This window comes from Anabrus simplex, chromosome 5, assembly GCF_040414725.1.
Source record: "Anabrus simplex isolate iqAnaSimp1 chromosome 5, ASM4041472v1, whole genome shotgun sequence".
In the NCBI taxonomy this organism is placed as follows: domain Eukaryota; kingdom Metazoa; phylum Arthropoda; class Insecta; order Orthoptera; family Tettigoniidae; genus Anabrus; species Anabrus simplex.
The window spans coordinates 281305330-281321728 of record NC_090269.1 but is presented as its reverse complement, the minus strand read 5'-3'; positions in this window follow the sequence as shown (position 1 = coordinate 281321728).

Sequence of the window (16399 nt, the reverse complement as noted above, 5' to 3'; positions counted from 1 at the left end):
ATAATTACACCAATAGTCGCACAAAATTACAAGCTGTGGTTTCCCATTTTCACACCAGGCTGTACCTTAATTAAGGCCACGGCGGCTTCCTTCCCACTCCTTGGTCTTTCCTATCCTACAGTCGCCGTAAGACCTATCTGTGTCTACGTGGAGTAAAACAAATTGTAATAAATAAATAAAACAATTATACAATAAATAAATAAATACATAAATAAATAAATAAATAACAAGCTAATTTCGTTGCTTGATTGCCACAACCGGATATATTGCTGCATTTACAGTCCTGTCAGGCTTCGAAGTTGTGTTGTATATGAAGGCTACTGTGGTGTAATAACACCGTGAAGCAAGTCTGGGATGTGTCTGCCAAAACTCGACGAGTCACACCAGAAGCAGCTGGGCCTCGGCTGCAGATTCTCCTGAGATAAGTTAAACATACGAGTATCTTGCACCTTGTTTCCCGGGGGCACTGACCACAACTATCTCCTTATTCTATCTCCCATCTCACGCACGTAAAGAAGCCATGCCGTTTTTTTCAAATTATTAAGAGGGGGCCTTTGATTCAATCTCAGCAATACAAACGAATACATTAATAATATCGCTGGGAAGATCTAAACTATCTACTGTAGGTATTCACAGGATGGGGAGAGAGCTACAAGTAATGCGATTTTGGATGTAATAATAACTAAAATAATTATGCGCGGCTGTTAACTGTAATGTAAATTTAAATCTTATAGCAGTTGTATAGTTTTATTTGAAGTGATTCTACGTACCGCATATGATGACGCAAGTGAAATAACAGATATAACTTGAAAACAATATTCTCTCACCCATAGGTGGCTAGGCAGGTATCGAACTCGAAGTATTATTATTATTATTATTATTATTATTATTATTATTATTATTATTATTATTATTATTATTATTACGGGGATACCCGTGGAGCAGAAAGAGGTAAAAGAAGGTGCGGGCTTGAATGGGTCTAACTACAATATCAAGAAGTGATTTAAAACTTTAACAAAGGTTATATTTCTTTTAGGACTTCAAACTTAACAATTTTTCATAACAATGAAACATCAGGTACAACGACAATCTTGAAGCAAGACAAGGAATATCCAAAATTTAGTGTGTATTTTTTTGCAGATTCTGGGCTTCAAGCCCTTCGTTTACAATTCCTGAGCTCCCAGCTCAAATTTACAATTCAAAATGAGAACTGATTTAGTCAAGGGCAGAAATCCCCTAATTCAAAGAGCACTTGCTCCTAAAATTACAATATCTAGCCTTCCAGAGGCACTCGTTAATCTTACCAAAACTTGGAAAAAGAGCAAACAGGCTCTCGGTTCCTTACTGCCTACTCAAGGCAACATTACATCAATCTCTGGTCTCTCAAACCACCATTTACAAATTGAACTTATTTTTACAGGGGTATTTAATACCCAACCTACTGGGCCTTCATGGAAAAAGAACAGGTTAGATAACTGGCCCAATCACAAGGTGAATGGAGGCACACTGCGCTCCAAGATAATGAACACTTAAAAACCTAAAGGGCTCTAGGCCGACGAAACAGGGACTATTCCCAAACCACTGAGGCGACTCGTATACAAATTGCTCTAACATTTTACAGAAGAAAAAGTTACAAAACGTAGTCCCCTCAAACCAAGATGAAGGGGAGCTCGAGAAGGTAATTCACTCTCTATCCCCGATTTTAGGTTAAGGCTTTATGAAGTTTTTACATTAGCCAGAAGAAGATTTACATTTTAGAAAAGTTTGTTACATAACTAAAGATTCGGACCTTTCCCTCGGATTAAACTGCGGAGGTAGTAAGAAAGAAAGAAGTTATGTGGCCATTACCTTATAGATGTTCTGGCTGCCGACGAAAGAGGCCGCTCGGCTCCTGCTTTACCACACACACGCTTCGAAAGACGACGATCAATTGGCAAGGAAACGTGAAAAGCCGCAGTTTATAAACCCTCAGGGAAGGTTCGAGATCATTCTAGACTAAACCAGCCACACCCTCTCAATTTAATTGGTTAATCTCAAAGTTACACTCAGAATTGAACAAGAAGCCTGTGACAGGTTGAAAAATAACTACAGAAATTTTTCATTGACCAGATTCAAAACTGGCGGAAAGAAAAAGGGAGTATTGCCAAACCAGAAATAAATGAACATATATGTTAAGAAAAACGTAGGAATATGAAACTTCTTTAAATTATAAGTTCTTTCACCTTGCACTAGGGTGCATGATCATAGTTTTTTGTAGTGACACCTGTGGAGAAATGTACAAACTTCTTGATGTATAGCAAACAAAACTAGGAGAAATTCAGTCAGTTTAGGAAACTTCACAATAACAAAATTACTCAATATTTTAGTGGTGATATCTTCTGATTAAAGTTCCAAGTTGGTGTAGTTTCAGTTTCACTGTTTGACCAATAAAGGAGTACATTTAGGCGCTGATTTTGAATGCACGGCGTTGAGGTGTACCTCCCGGTACAATTATTATTATTATTATTATTATTATTATTATTATTATTATTATTATTATTATTATTATTATTATTATTATTACCGTAGTTGGTGGATCAGCAGAGGTGAAAGAAGATGCCGGGATGAATGGGTCTAGAGTCAAAGTTAATTTAAAATTTTAACAAATGTTATATTTTTTTTTCTTTTGTCAAAATTACAGCAAGTAACAAAATCACAGCTAATAGTAGCAAAAGACAAGTCTAGTTAAGACAAGATTGTTGGTATAAACAGAAGTTGTGCTTTAAGTCCTCATTTAACAATTCCTGAGCTTTGCACTAATGTTTACAAGGATCACCATATTATGTAAGGGCAGAACACCCCTCAATACATGGAGCACTAGCTCCGTAATTTACAATGTCAAGCCTCGTAGAGGAACTTTTACAATACTTGAAAAGAGCAGACACGCTCTCAGTTTTTCAAGCCTAGTCAAGGCAACACCAAAAATATCTTACACTTTCTGGCCTTCCATGGCCCAGCTTACAAATTGAAACAGGGGTATCTCGTACCCAACCTACAGGGCCTTCGAGTAAAAGAAATAACCGTTAAATAAATGGCCCAAACAAAAAAGGAAGGAGGCGGTTACTTGCACTCCTCTATGTAGCTTCCTAAAACCTAACGGGCACAAGGGCGATGAAACAGGGGCTATTCCCAAACCATGGGGGTGACCTGTATAAGAATTATTTAAGACATTAAGGAAGATAAGAAAATCAGTTACCAAAACGTAGTCACCTCAAACCAAAATGAAGGGGAGCTCGAGAAGGTAAATCACTCTCTATCCCAGAATTACAGTTACAGATTTAATTACGTTTTTACATAATCCGGCAGAAAATTACATGTTTAGAAAGATAGGTTACATGGTAAAGGTTTGGACCTTTCCCGCGGGTGAAACTCCTGACCTAGCAAGAAATAAAGACGTTAAATGGCCATTACCTTGCTGAAGACCTGCTGCCTGATGGAGGCACCACCCGCCTCCTGCTTCACATCCACGCACTTAGATAGATGTTGATCAAATGGCCAAGGGACGTGAAAATCAGCAGTTTATAAACCCTCGGGGAAAGTTCGAGACCTTTCATGAATGATCAAGACACACCCACGGTGTGTCTTGGTTAACTTCAAAAGTTACACTGAAAATCGAAGAAGAAATACATGTTTGGTCGGAAATTAATTACAGAAATTCTGGATTGGCTAAATTCAAAACTGGCGGAAAGAAAAGATCAATATTGCCAACCCACAAATGAACGAACATAATTTAGTAAGGAAAAACTTATGAATACAAAATTTCTTCAAAAAAGTTTCCTTCACTTCACACCAGGGTGCATGATCATAGTTTTTTAGCAGAGACATCTATGAGAGAATGTCCACACTTCTTGAAGAACGGAAAACAAAACACGTTGAAATTCACACAGTACTGGCAACTTCATAATCACAAAATTAAGGTAGTGACATATTCGGAACAAAAGTTTAAGGAGGTTTAGTTTTAAGTTCAGTGTTTCTCCTATAGAGGAGGTTTTCTTGGCGCAAGATTTAAAAGTGCGGCGTAGGGGTATACCGCCCGGTTCAATTATTATTATTATTATTATTATTATTATTATTATTATTATTATTATTATTATTATTATTATTATTATTATTATTATTATTATTTGTGTGTATGGCTGTGAAGTGATGTGCATCCATTTAGTAGTATATTAGTATTATTATTGTTTGCGTGGTTGAATGATCGTATTGTGTGTGAGGTTATGTCATGAAAGTATTATTATTATTATTATTATTATTATTATTATTATTATTATTATTATTATTATTATTATTATTATTATTATTATTGTACCGGGCGGTACACCTCCACGCCGCTTATTTAAAATTTGCGCCAGTTGAAACTCCTCTGCTGGAGGAAGTCTGAACTTTATCTACGGTATTAATTTTCTACTTTCTCAGAAGATGTCACTACCTGGAAATTTTGGAGTTTTTGAACTGTGTCATTTTCGACGTATTTTTGTTTTGCTTGTAGTAAGAAGTGTGAACTTTCTCTTCTAGAGGACACTACTGAAGATCAACAATAGTGCACCCTAGTGCGGAGTGAAAGAACTGTTTTTTTTGGAGAAAATTTAATTTCAAAAGTTTGTTCTTTGCTAAATTTCCTTCAGTCATTGTTTAAGTTGGCAATATTAACCCTTTCTTTCCCCTTGTTTTGAATTTAGCCAATCCCGAATTTCTTAAATTAATTTTCCACCAATGATGTGTTTCTTCTTCATCTTGTGTAGGGGTTTTCTTTAACCACCAATAAAAGATTGTGGGTGGGTGTTTTCCTTCCTAAAACGCCTCGAACTTTCCGCGAGAGTATATAAACTGCTGATTTTAGGGTCTCGGCGCTACTTCTGTTCCATCTTTTCGTGTGTAAAGTACATAGCAGGGGGCGGGAAGCGCCTCTTTCTTCGGCGGCAGTCAACAACCAGGTAATGGCCGATTAATTACTTCTTTTCTTGCTTGCTCAGCAGTTTAACTCTCGGGGCGGGTCCGAAGTTTTTCCATTATGTAACCTTCCTTAAAATGTAAAGAAACTTGTATCTATTCTATCTTTTAAACTACATATTGGGATAGAGAGTGCTTAACCCTCTCGAGCTCCCACTCATATTGTTTTGAGGTGAACTTATTTTCTCAACCTATTCTTCCTTAACATTATGTAAATTTGTTTCTTTCTAAAGTCACCTCTGTAGTATGGGATTAGCCCTTGCATCAGTGGCCTAGAGCCAAATTAGGTTTTGAAACAAATACATTAGGAGTGCAGATCGCCTCCTCTCAAATTGTTATTTTAGAGGTCATGTAATTATCCTTTTATCGCTTAATAGACCTCAGTAGGTTGGGTATTTTACCCCTGTGCTTACGTCCTTAGAGGACAGCTTGAAAGTAGAGTTAGGTGTGGCCTTGTGAAAGGCTTAAAACTTTGAGAGCGGATCGCTCTTTTGCAATTTGTTTCTGCGTGCCTCTAGGAGGTATTACTGTGTAATTCGGAGCAAGTGCTCCTGGGCATGATTGGGGTTTTCTGCCCCTTTGCTAAACCTTATGTACATGTAAATTCGGGCTAACTGCTCGAGAATTGGAAGTTCGGGGCCCGAAGCCCAAAACCTGTAAATACTATTGTTGCTCGTTGTTGCCTTGCTACTCTGTACCTGCCATTCTTGTTATTTCTGAGTTTGAAAAGAAAATATAACCTTGTTAAATTTTAAATTAATTTTACTTTCGTAGCTTGAGACCTGTTCACCACCCCGCACCTTCTTTCACCTCTAACTACCACAAAAACACGGTAACAATTATTATTATTATTATTATTATTATTATTATTATTATTATTATTATTATTATTATTTACGTAGTTGTATGATCGTATTGTGTGTAAGGTTATGTCATGAAACATGTGTTGTACATAGACATTTATATCAGTTCCGTTAATGTAAATACCTGTAAATTAATATTTTTACCTGTATATAATTTGTAATCCATAATTGTGAAACACACTGTAACTTCCAGAATGGTAATAGGCACTAGAACGATTGAGAATATTCCATTCATTGTAAACTGTGTATTACGCACTCTAGAATTTTCACGAAGATATATATTGTAATGTAACTTTCTAGACACCTGGCCAGGCAGATATATAAGAAGACGATCTTGACGGTGACGACTAGTAGTAGAGCTAGTCATCGGAAGTTAGTTGTTGAACGAGTTACTGTTAAGTTAGTTCTTGTTGTTTAGTAGAGTTATGGTTTAGCAAATATATATCCCGGGTTGACATGCAATATTTGCAGTCTCCATATTGAAATACGCGGTCATCTGTTTTCAACTGTGTTTCAAAGTTGTAACCTACATATTGACGTGTTGGCAGTTGTTTTAATAATGGCGGCTTTGTTAATATCCTCGAAGTGAAGTGTTTTGATACTGTGATTAAGGTTGTGTGTGTGTTAATTTGTGAATATATGTGAATAAAATTAATTGTACCAACTGACAGCATCTCGTGTGCGTCTGTGTGGATACGTTAAGGAGATGATTATATGTGTAAGTACAGAATATATTATGAGTAGAATTTTGTAAATAATATCAATTTATTAAGGATAAGCTGTGTGTTTAATAGAAAAGATTGTTAGTGTGAGTTGTATAGTACTGTATTTTAGGAAATGTTCTTCTTTTAAAAAAATTTAAACTTTAGTGCTTGATAATAATATATTTCTGAGTATCATTTGCCACCTAGGCAGACACTTCCTTTGCAAATAAAGTGATTTGATTTGATTTGATTTGATTTGATTTGATTTGCTTTGCTTTGCTTTGCTTTGCTTTGCTTTGCTTTGCTTTGCTTTGCTTTGATTTGATTTGATTTGATTTGATTCGATTCGATTCGATTCGATTTGATTTGATTCGATTGGATGTCCATATGTTGCTATTTCTTGGTGGATGCGGTATCTTTGTACCTAACTCTTGGTGGAGACCGGAGAAATGTATGGCTTCCACTGAAGACTCGATCTGCTCAGCAGTGGCGGCTGAAGTCGGATGTTACACCAACATTTTCAATGTCATATTTTTATATGAGAAGGTTACAGAAATAACAAGATATCGTTAATTAATGAACTGCATTCCTACTAAAACTGAAATATATCCGTCAATTAATAAACACAGAAAATACGAGGCTAATTATAAAGTATAACTATAGTTATTCTTGAACTGAAAAATTGCCCTCCTGCTTTTCATTGATTCAAAATGTTGGTAATATTGTGGTTAGTCTGGTATGCCGTACTCTAGTGGCGTGGGAAAGAAATTACCGAGCGAGTTGGCCGTGCGATTAGGGTTGCGTAGCAGTGAGCTTTCATTCGGGAGATAGTGGGTTCGAACCCCACTGTCGGCAGCCCTGAAGATGGCTTTCCGTGGTTTCCCATTTTTGCACCAGGCAAATGCTGAGTATGTATCTTAATTAAGGCCACGGTCACTACATTCCCACTCCTAGCCCTTTCTTATCCCATTGTCGCAGTAAGATCTGTCTGTGTCAGTGCGATGTAAAGCAAAAGTTGTAAATAATAATGATTGGAAAATAAATTACCGTTGCGAGAGGAGAGAAATTAGGAATGAAGTTATCTCCGCAGTTTCGAAAGCCATTTCTAAGTTCCTTTGTGAACATTGTTCTTATTCCTATTCATCGGACGCCATCTACCATCCAATTGATTACGGCTCACAAGTTGAACAGTGGCTTTGTAGATGTTCTTCCAAACAACGGCGTAGATCCTTGAGCCATGAATTCCTGCATCTTCCCACAGACTTTCTTCCTCCGATTTCTTCTTCAATTATGAGTTGGAAGAGTTCGTACTGTCGCCTCTCACGATGTGTCCTGTGTATTGGGGTTTTACTCACGCGTCTAAGGACTTCCTCATTGGTTTTTCTTCTCTACCCAGAATTTTCTGATTCTATACGTCTCGAAAGCTTCAATTCGGCGTTCCAGCGATAGACTGAACGTCCTAATTTCGAAACCATATAGAATAAGGAAAATGTGAGAGTACAGTAAGTGAACACGTTGCTGAAGGCTGATATTCTAAATGGTAAAGAGAGGGTCCTCATGCTGACCGATACACTTCTGGCCTGTTCAGTTCTGGATAATGTTTATTTCTTAGTATCACATTACTTGTTCACAAGATTTTCTTCCTATTTCAATGACAACACTTGATCTACAATCTTGTCTTTGATTCCTAAAGCAGCCTGGTTTAACACTTCCGAAAACACGACCAGTTTTGTGTTGACAGAGTTCGTTAATAGATCTGAACCTTCACAATGTCTCGAATGAGGTTCAGCACATGGTTAAGGTGTGGAAGGCTGCTGGCCAGTACAGCAGTATCATAAACGGAACGGTTGTTGTTTTTGACCTTGATCGCTGTACGAATATTCCCAAAGCAAATTCACCGAGTAAATATGTGATATATATTGATAACTTTCTGGGAAATTTCGAAGACGAGTGTTGAGAAGCGAACGTTACTTGTTGTGAAAGTGCCAGGCAGGCGCACGTGGGAGATCCTCTGAAGGCCTTTACTCTCCGGTAATCATAGACTTCAATCGAAAATTAACCAACCATGAAATTAAAAGAAATTAAGTTAAAGAAATCAATCTGACCAGCTGGAAATTGAATGCCTTGTCTTACATTAATATGCTCTTCCTGTTCGATATATATGAGCTGCCTGTATGGTCTAATTAGTCATGTCAGACTGCCTCGCGGCAGGGTCCCTCTAACTTTCGATTTCTATCAGTCATAAAAACAGGCGCCACCACGACCGTGTCCACTTATGCTTGACCATTCGTATTATTTCCGTAAGGCACCGAAGTCCATAGAAATAATACTCTAGGAATAATAATAATAATAATAATAATAATAATAATAATAATAATAATAATAATAATAATAATAATAATAATAATAATAATATCACCATAAGACCTAAAACATGATCAGCTGTGCGGTTCGTGTTAGGTAACATTTCATTAGGGAGATAGTGGGTTCGAACCACACCAGCGGCAACCCAGAATATATTTTTCGTTCTTTCCCTTTTCACCGGGCGAGTTGGCCGTGCGCGTAGAGGCGCGCGGCTGTGAGCTTGCATCCGGGAGATAGTAGGTTCGAATCCCACTATCGGCAGTCCTGAAGATGGTTTTCCGTGGTTTCCCATTTTCACACCAGGCAAATGCTGGGGCTGTACCTTAATTAAGGCCACGGCCGCTTCCTTCCAACTCCTAGGCCTTTCCTATCCCATCGTCGCCATAAGACCTATCTGTGTCGGAGCGACGTAAAGCCCCTAGCAAAAAAAAATTTCCCTTTTCATACCAGGCGAATGCAGGCACTGTTCCTTAATTACGGCCACGGCTGCTTCCTTCCTAATCCCATTGTCATAGAAAACCTATCTGAGTTAGTCCAATGTTAAGATACTAGCAAATGTTTTTCTTCCATGTCTTCTTCCCAGTTCATTGTGGTCGGTAATTCATGTGTACCCAGTTTTACGGCGGGATGCCTTTCCTGAGTAGACAAACACCCAGTCCCTGAACTAGAGGAATTAACATACTCAGTTGAAATACTCGGTCATGCCAGGAATCGAACAAGAGGCCTTGTGAACCGTAGGCAACTACGCAAATGATGATGATGGCGATGATGATAATAATAGTTTAACGCCGTGTAAGTTGCTATAGAAGTTCCTTAGCGTACGAAAGCCAACGATACAGAGTTGCCGCTTCAAAGACCTTAAATTGCTACTGGCCTCAACCAGGATCGGACCCACTATCTTGGAAATGAGAGGGAAACAATTAACCGTCTGTGCCGCTGACAAAACATACAGTACATGTGTAATTGTTGAAATATCAAGAGGACTGATTCTCTCTAACGTACACTCTGGTTTTCTTGTTTTTAATCTTCCGAAATGACAAAGATAGCCCGATTCAACGACGACGTCAAAGAAGATTATCCCGGACATGAAACCTTCAATGGTGGTTCGACATCCACGGAATGGCAATCCCGATACGGGAAGGGAAGATATAGGAATAATTATTCCACAATGGTCGCAACAATTTCTGTGAGGCGATGGCATCGGACTATTCTTCTACTTCTTCTTTTTTTCTTCTTCTTCTTCTTCTTCTTCTTCTTCTTCTTCTTCTTCTTCTTCCTCCGTTTTTCGCACAACTTGTTGTGGAGTCGTGCGTGCGAACTGTGTAGCACATGTGCATTTGGCCCTGTTTTACGGCCAGATGCCCGTCCTGACGTCAACCCTATATGGATGGTTGTACTAACTGTTGCGTGTTTTTGTGGTAGTTGGTAGTGTGGTGTCTTGTCTGAATATGAAGAGAAGAGTATTGGGACGAACACAAACAACCAGTCCCCAAGCCAGAAGAATTAATCACACGTGATTAAAATCCCCGATCCGACCGTGAATCGAACCCGGAACTCTCTGAACCGAAGGCCTCAACGTTGACCATTCAGCCAAGGAGTCGGACCATCGGAATAATAAGAATAAGGAGAAGTATGATCTCATGCAGAAGAACATTCGCATTCGCCACACATGACTCCACCACCGTAGTTCGTTCATGCACACCGTCCTGAAACGTCTTAATTCTCTTTTTACTACGTATTATTACTGTTAGTCCGCCTCTGTGGTGTAGTGGTTAGCGTGATTAGCTGCCAGCCCCGGAGGCCCGGGTTCGATTCCGGGCTCTGCCATGAAATTTGAAAAGTGGTATGAGGGCTGGAACGGGGTCCACTCAGCGTCGGGAGGTCAACTGAGTAGAGGTGGGTTCGATTCCCACCTCAGCCATCCTGGAAGTGGTTTTCCGTGGTTTCCCACTTCTCCTCCAGGCGAATGCCGGGATGGTACCTAACATAAGGCCACGGCCGCTTCCTTCCCTCTTCCTTGTCTATCCCTTCCAATCTTCCCATCCCTCCACAAGGCCCCTGTTCAGCATAGCAGGTGAGGCCGCCTGGGCGAGGTACTGGTCATTCTCCCCAGTTGTATCCCCGACCAAGAGTCTGAAGCCCCAGGACACTGCCCTTGAGGCGGTAGAGGTGGGATCACTCGCTGTGTCCGAGGGAAAAGCCGACCCTGGAGGGTAAACAGATGATGATGATGATTATTATTACTGTTACCATATATCTTCTTCTTCTTCAGTCTGGGACTGGTTAAGTGTAAGAAATGAAATGCGTACAAAACTTCGTCAATATACTACATAAATCATGTTATCTTCCGAATGCAAACTTAAGCTTCTAAAGTTTTCATACTTAGGATTTTTTCTTCATTGCAAATGTCTTCTGCCATTGTTCCCATATGTTAGTACACGAAATAATTCTCTCATCTGTCATGTCTGTTACTCCAAGCTTATGCATTTGATTGTCCTGAGTTCATATAGCTTTCATTCTCGTACGAACAGGTCGACATGAAAACAGAACTTCGTTGTCCTAACTTACACCTATTTAATAAAATACTGTAGTGTTGTTCACTGCATTGGATTTACTGCACATACATGCATAGAAAATTAATCACAACTAGACCTTCTTGAAATAGTCCAATTGTTCCAATTCAGAGTTGTTGTTTTTTTCTTTGCTAGTTGCTTTACGTCGCATCGACACAGACAGGTCTTATGGCGACGAAGGGACAGGAAAGGGATAGGAGTGGAAAGGAAGCGGCCGTTGCCTTAATTAAGGTACAGCCCCAGCATTTGCCTGGTGCGAAAACGGGAAACCACGGAAAACCATCTTCAGGGCTGCCAACAGTGGGGTTCGAACCCACTATCTCCCGAATACTGGATACTGGCCGCACTTAAGCAACTGCAGCTATCGAGATCGGCCGTGTTTTCTACCTGGCCTATAGTTTTTCTTCGATTTGATCGACACTACTTCAGGTCCTGGAAATTGTTATATTCATTTCAGATAGACCTAACATTCTTAATCCGGGTTTGAACCCGTGACTTTGAACAGTGCAGCTTCCATTCCAAAAAACCAAGACAGCAGTTTTACTTAAGTGTTAATTTTGTGATATATGTCGATAATCGAATAGTTTACCTAAGAGAATAATGAACTCCGGCATGCAGGGTAAGAAAACTGGAGAGAGTTGCCGACTACCACTAGTAAGTAATACCTTCCTTAAGAAAAGATATTTGCTCACTTCAAATACTGATTTAAAAATAGAAGAAAGCTTTTGAAGACTTTCATCCGGAGCATGGCACTGTAAGAAAGTGAAACTTGGACAATAACTACCTCATAGAGAATACAAGCTTTTGAAATGTGGTGTTAAAGATGAATGATGAAGATGAGACGCATAGATCGGATAACAAATGAATCGAGTTGGTGAGAGGAAAATGATCAGGCGAAATTTGATCAGACGAAGAAACAGAATGATAGGACGCAACTTGAGACATCCTACTCTTGTTCAGTTAGCTTCTGGAGGAAATGTAACCGGTAGGAACAGCAGGGAAAGATCAGGGCGTCATGGATTAGCGTAGATGTAGGAGGTGTTAGTTCAATGTTGCCAACTGTTAAGTCCCTATGCGTTGGGATGTTTCGTGCACTTCATCGTAAAGTAGAAACTTAGGAAAAGATTTCTCAATCTACTTCAAAACATAGGGATTTCTTGGTCAAATACAGTACTGAGACCAAAAGTAATGAAATAATAAATATTTTGTACTGCATAAGATAAACTCTCTGCTGTGGTTATTCGGGTAAGTTGGTAGGCGTAATCTCAGTGAGGTGTGCTAGGTGAATACCCTGGTTATTTTCCAGCACGCCACTCCACACTCCCATTTACATACTTTCGCTGGGATTTGGATAACTATCACGATGAAAATCAAGCAACAACGTCATTAAGCTATGACGTCCTTATCTTTCGTGGAACTTCGAATTGAACTTCACCTCGGACAACCAAATTTGTTGTGTGATTTGTTTCTAGGTAGTTGCTTTACGTCGCACCAACACAGATAGGTCTTATGACGACGATGGGACAGGGAAGGGCTAGGATTGGGAAGGAAGCGGCCGTGGCCTTAATTAAGGTACAGCCCCAGTATTTGCCTGGTGTGAAAATGGGAAACCACGGAAAACCATTTTCAGGGCTGCCGACAGTGGGGTTCGAACTCACTATCTCCCGAATGCGACAATCAATCAGTTTGATAGCGGTATCGGTACCGATTGATTCTTACCGGATACGAGTGACGACCGAGCCCGCGCCGCGTCTAGTCCATGACATAGCCAGTATTAGCTTTATAATCTCATTTGCACGGCGCGCCTACAGAAAAAAAAAAAAAGCTGTTCCTGAAACCCACGTGCTCTTGTGACGACACAGCTAGAGACGGAAATAACTCAGCCGAACGTAAAGCAGCAACTGCCATCTATTGGACACTTGTCAAACTGTGTCCATCTGCATGAAATTGGCTGCTTCCGAAACTACTCGTTCCTGTTGTGCAGTACAGTGGTTCGACGCAAGCAAGTTTGTAATTTTTCAGACTGTCGATGACGTGATCTCTAGTTTTAGGTGAAATACGAACCACAGAGACGTAACCTCGGCCGTCTTGGTGAAAATTCAGTTATAGAGCGAGTTTGATACGCGGTTTGAGTCACGTAGCTGACAGCTTGCATTCAGAATATTGTGGGTTCGAACCCCACTATCGGCACCCCGAAGATGATTTTCTATTTTCATAACAGGAAATTGTTAGGGGCAGTAGTTTAATTAAAAACACAGTCACTTCACCCCAATCCCAACAGCAATGGTCCTTTCTGTTCCCCATCGCTATCATAAGACCTATCTCTATCGGTGTGACGTAAAACAAATAGAAAAAAAAAAGCGAAAAGCCAGGTCTAAGAAATTACTGTTTTCAAAAATTGCGTCAGAAAGGTCACCCTTAGTCAAAATTCCAATAGTCCAGCAACCCCAGAAGTAAGTTAACCGTGGTGAGAGAGATGAGGGGTGGGTTCATGGGCGCAGTGGTGCGGTACCCTGACAACCAATGAGTTCTCGATTCGAATCTTGGTGCCTTCGAGCAGATTTTTCAATAGGACTAACTCATGGTGACAAGAAGGGTTTCCAGGTAAAGTACTGCCCGTCATCCAACTGTGAGGGCTGCAAGTCTAGCTAAATACCCCGACTGAGGTTTCGTAATGGTATATTGGTAAGAGAACTATGTAGTTCTCAGTAGTGTAACAAGTATAATATCGTAAACATCTGCGTTCAGCCCTCCGCCCCATCTGAACCAGCCGCTGCTTATATCCAGCCTAAAACCCCTGGAGACATGATGTGCCTTCCAATTATCACACCGGCAAACGCTGATACTACACTTTAATTAATACCAGGAAGTTTTCCTTCCCAGTCCCAGCTCTTTCCTATAGCATCGTTGCGGATAAGACCTATCTGTGTCGGTGCGACGTAAAACAGACAGTAACAAAATGCATGAACATGGGAAGAATTCCGACTTATTCAAGATTCTCCCAATGTTGTTGGGAGAAATGAATATGACTCAAGATCAAAGCAAATAGAGACTGGTGAACATCACGATCTCACTGGTAACAAACAATATTTCACGTAACATAATAATAATAATAATAATAATAATAATAATAATAATAATAATAATAATAATAATAATAATAATAATAATAATAATAATAATAATGCCAAGCTGAGTAGCTCAGGCGATAGAACGCTGGCCTTCTCATGTCAAGTTGGTGGGTTCAATTCCGGCTCAGTCCGGTATTGTTTAAAGGTGCTCATATACATCAGCCTCGTGTCGGTAGATTTACAGACACGTAAAAGAACTCCCGCGGGGTACAATTCCGACACTTCAGCGTCTCCAAAAACCGCAGTAATTACTGGGACGTAAAGCTAATAAGTTCATTATTATTATTATTATTATTATTATTATTATTATTATTATTATTATTATTATTATTTGTCGAACGTCAATATATTAAAGAAATATATTCCATATTTGCATTAGCCCGGCGTGATTAGCCGGTTTGAGTCCCGTTGGTCGAAAAAACATTTCTCCATCAGAATGTTGGCCGACAGTGTAGGAGAAGTGGTGGTATACAATTTCTATTCACCAGATTTCACGCCAAAAGCCTGGCTTCAGTTCCAAACTTCTCTGCGGTATTAATATGGAGTGAGAGCATACGACGCTATTGATAGCGATTAGTCCGTCGGATGGAGACGTTAAGCCTTGAATAGATCCCTTTGTGCTATTCGACAGGAGTATGCTGTGTGCCCTTTCTGTATTTCATAAGGATGAGGTTTGCACAAAAATACTCAATATTTGCATTCTAGTCTTCTGTTGAAACAGTAAGGCCTCTTACCAAATAATTGAGCGAATTTGTACTTTCTTTACAAATCACCCTGTAGGCTATATTTCTTCATCAGTACCTCCGTATCAACCACGTTCTTCTCAGCTCGTACAAGATTATGTACTTCCTGCGCCCCACGTTGTTCATGGCAGACGTTAAGTGGCAGGGATGAAAGAAACTGGTCTTCAAATCGTAAACTTTGGCCCTTCAGCGCAGTTCTCCAACCCCAGTCGATTGAAGGTGATCGAAAACGGAGCCAGTCAATTTTATATTGGGTACTCCCACCGCATAAAGTGGAGAGTTACTGCAGCAATATCGCGACGTACAAGGAAAGTTTCTACTTTAGCAAGTAAATCATACATATTCCATTTCTGCGAAACGTGGTGGACTGACAGAAAGAAATATAGCACTTGTGCGGGGAAGAAGTGGAAGAGTGTGATAATGTTCTCGCTAAAACAAGCTGATTACCTTATTGTACTAACTATGTGCTTATTAATATTTGTTGGAAAGAGTATTTGGAAATACTTCACAATGGAGAAAGTACAATCAGATGAAATGAAATATATTGAATCGGAAGAAAATGTAGATGATAAGTATACAGGTCAAACATTTCTTAAAACAAACATTGAGAAAGAACTTCCATACTTAGGTGAAAAGAAGAATGCTTCACCAGATAACCTTCAAGTAGAATTTCTTAAGTTCATGGGAGGAGACATGAAACAACACCTGTAACGTGTGATACGAAAATGTTATGACAAGGATTCCAGAGGATTTCGTCAATAGCAGGAGCAAAGAAAGGAAATAGTTTAGAATGCTCTGAATAGAGAGCAATAACTCTTCTCTCTGTTTAACATATTGAATTAAAAAAATAGACCTTCAAACTAATCAAGACCAGTTTGATTTCAGAACAGGGAATGAGCCAAGAGAAGCTATTTTGGCTCTTCGAACAATTTTAGAGAGAAACACGGAGATGAACGGAGTCGTTTGATAAGTACCGGTGTGGTCCGGAAAGACAGGAAGGTGACACTGCAGCTGTATAAGTCATAGACT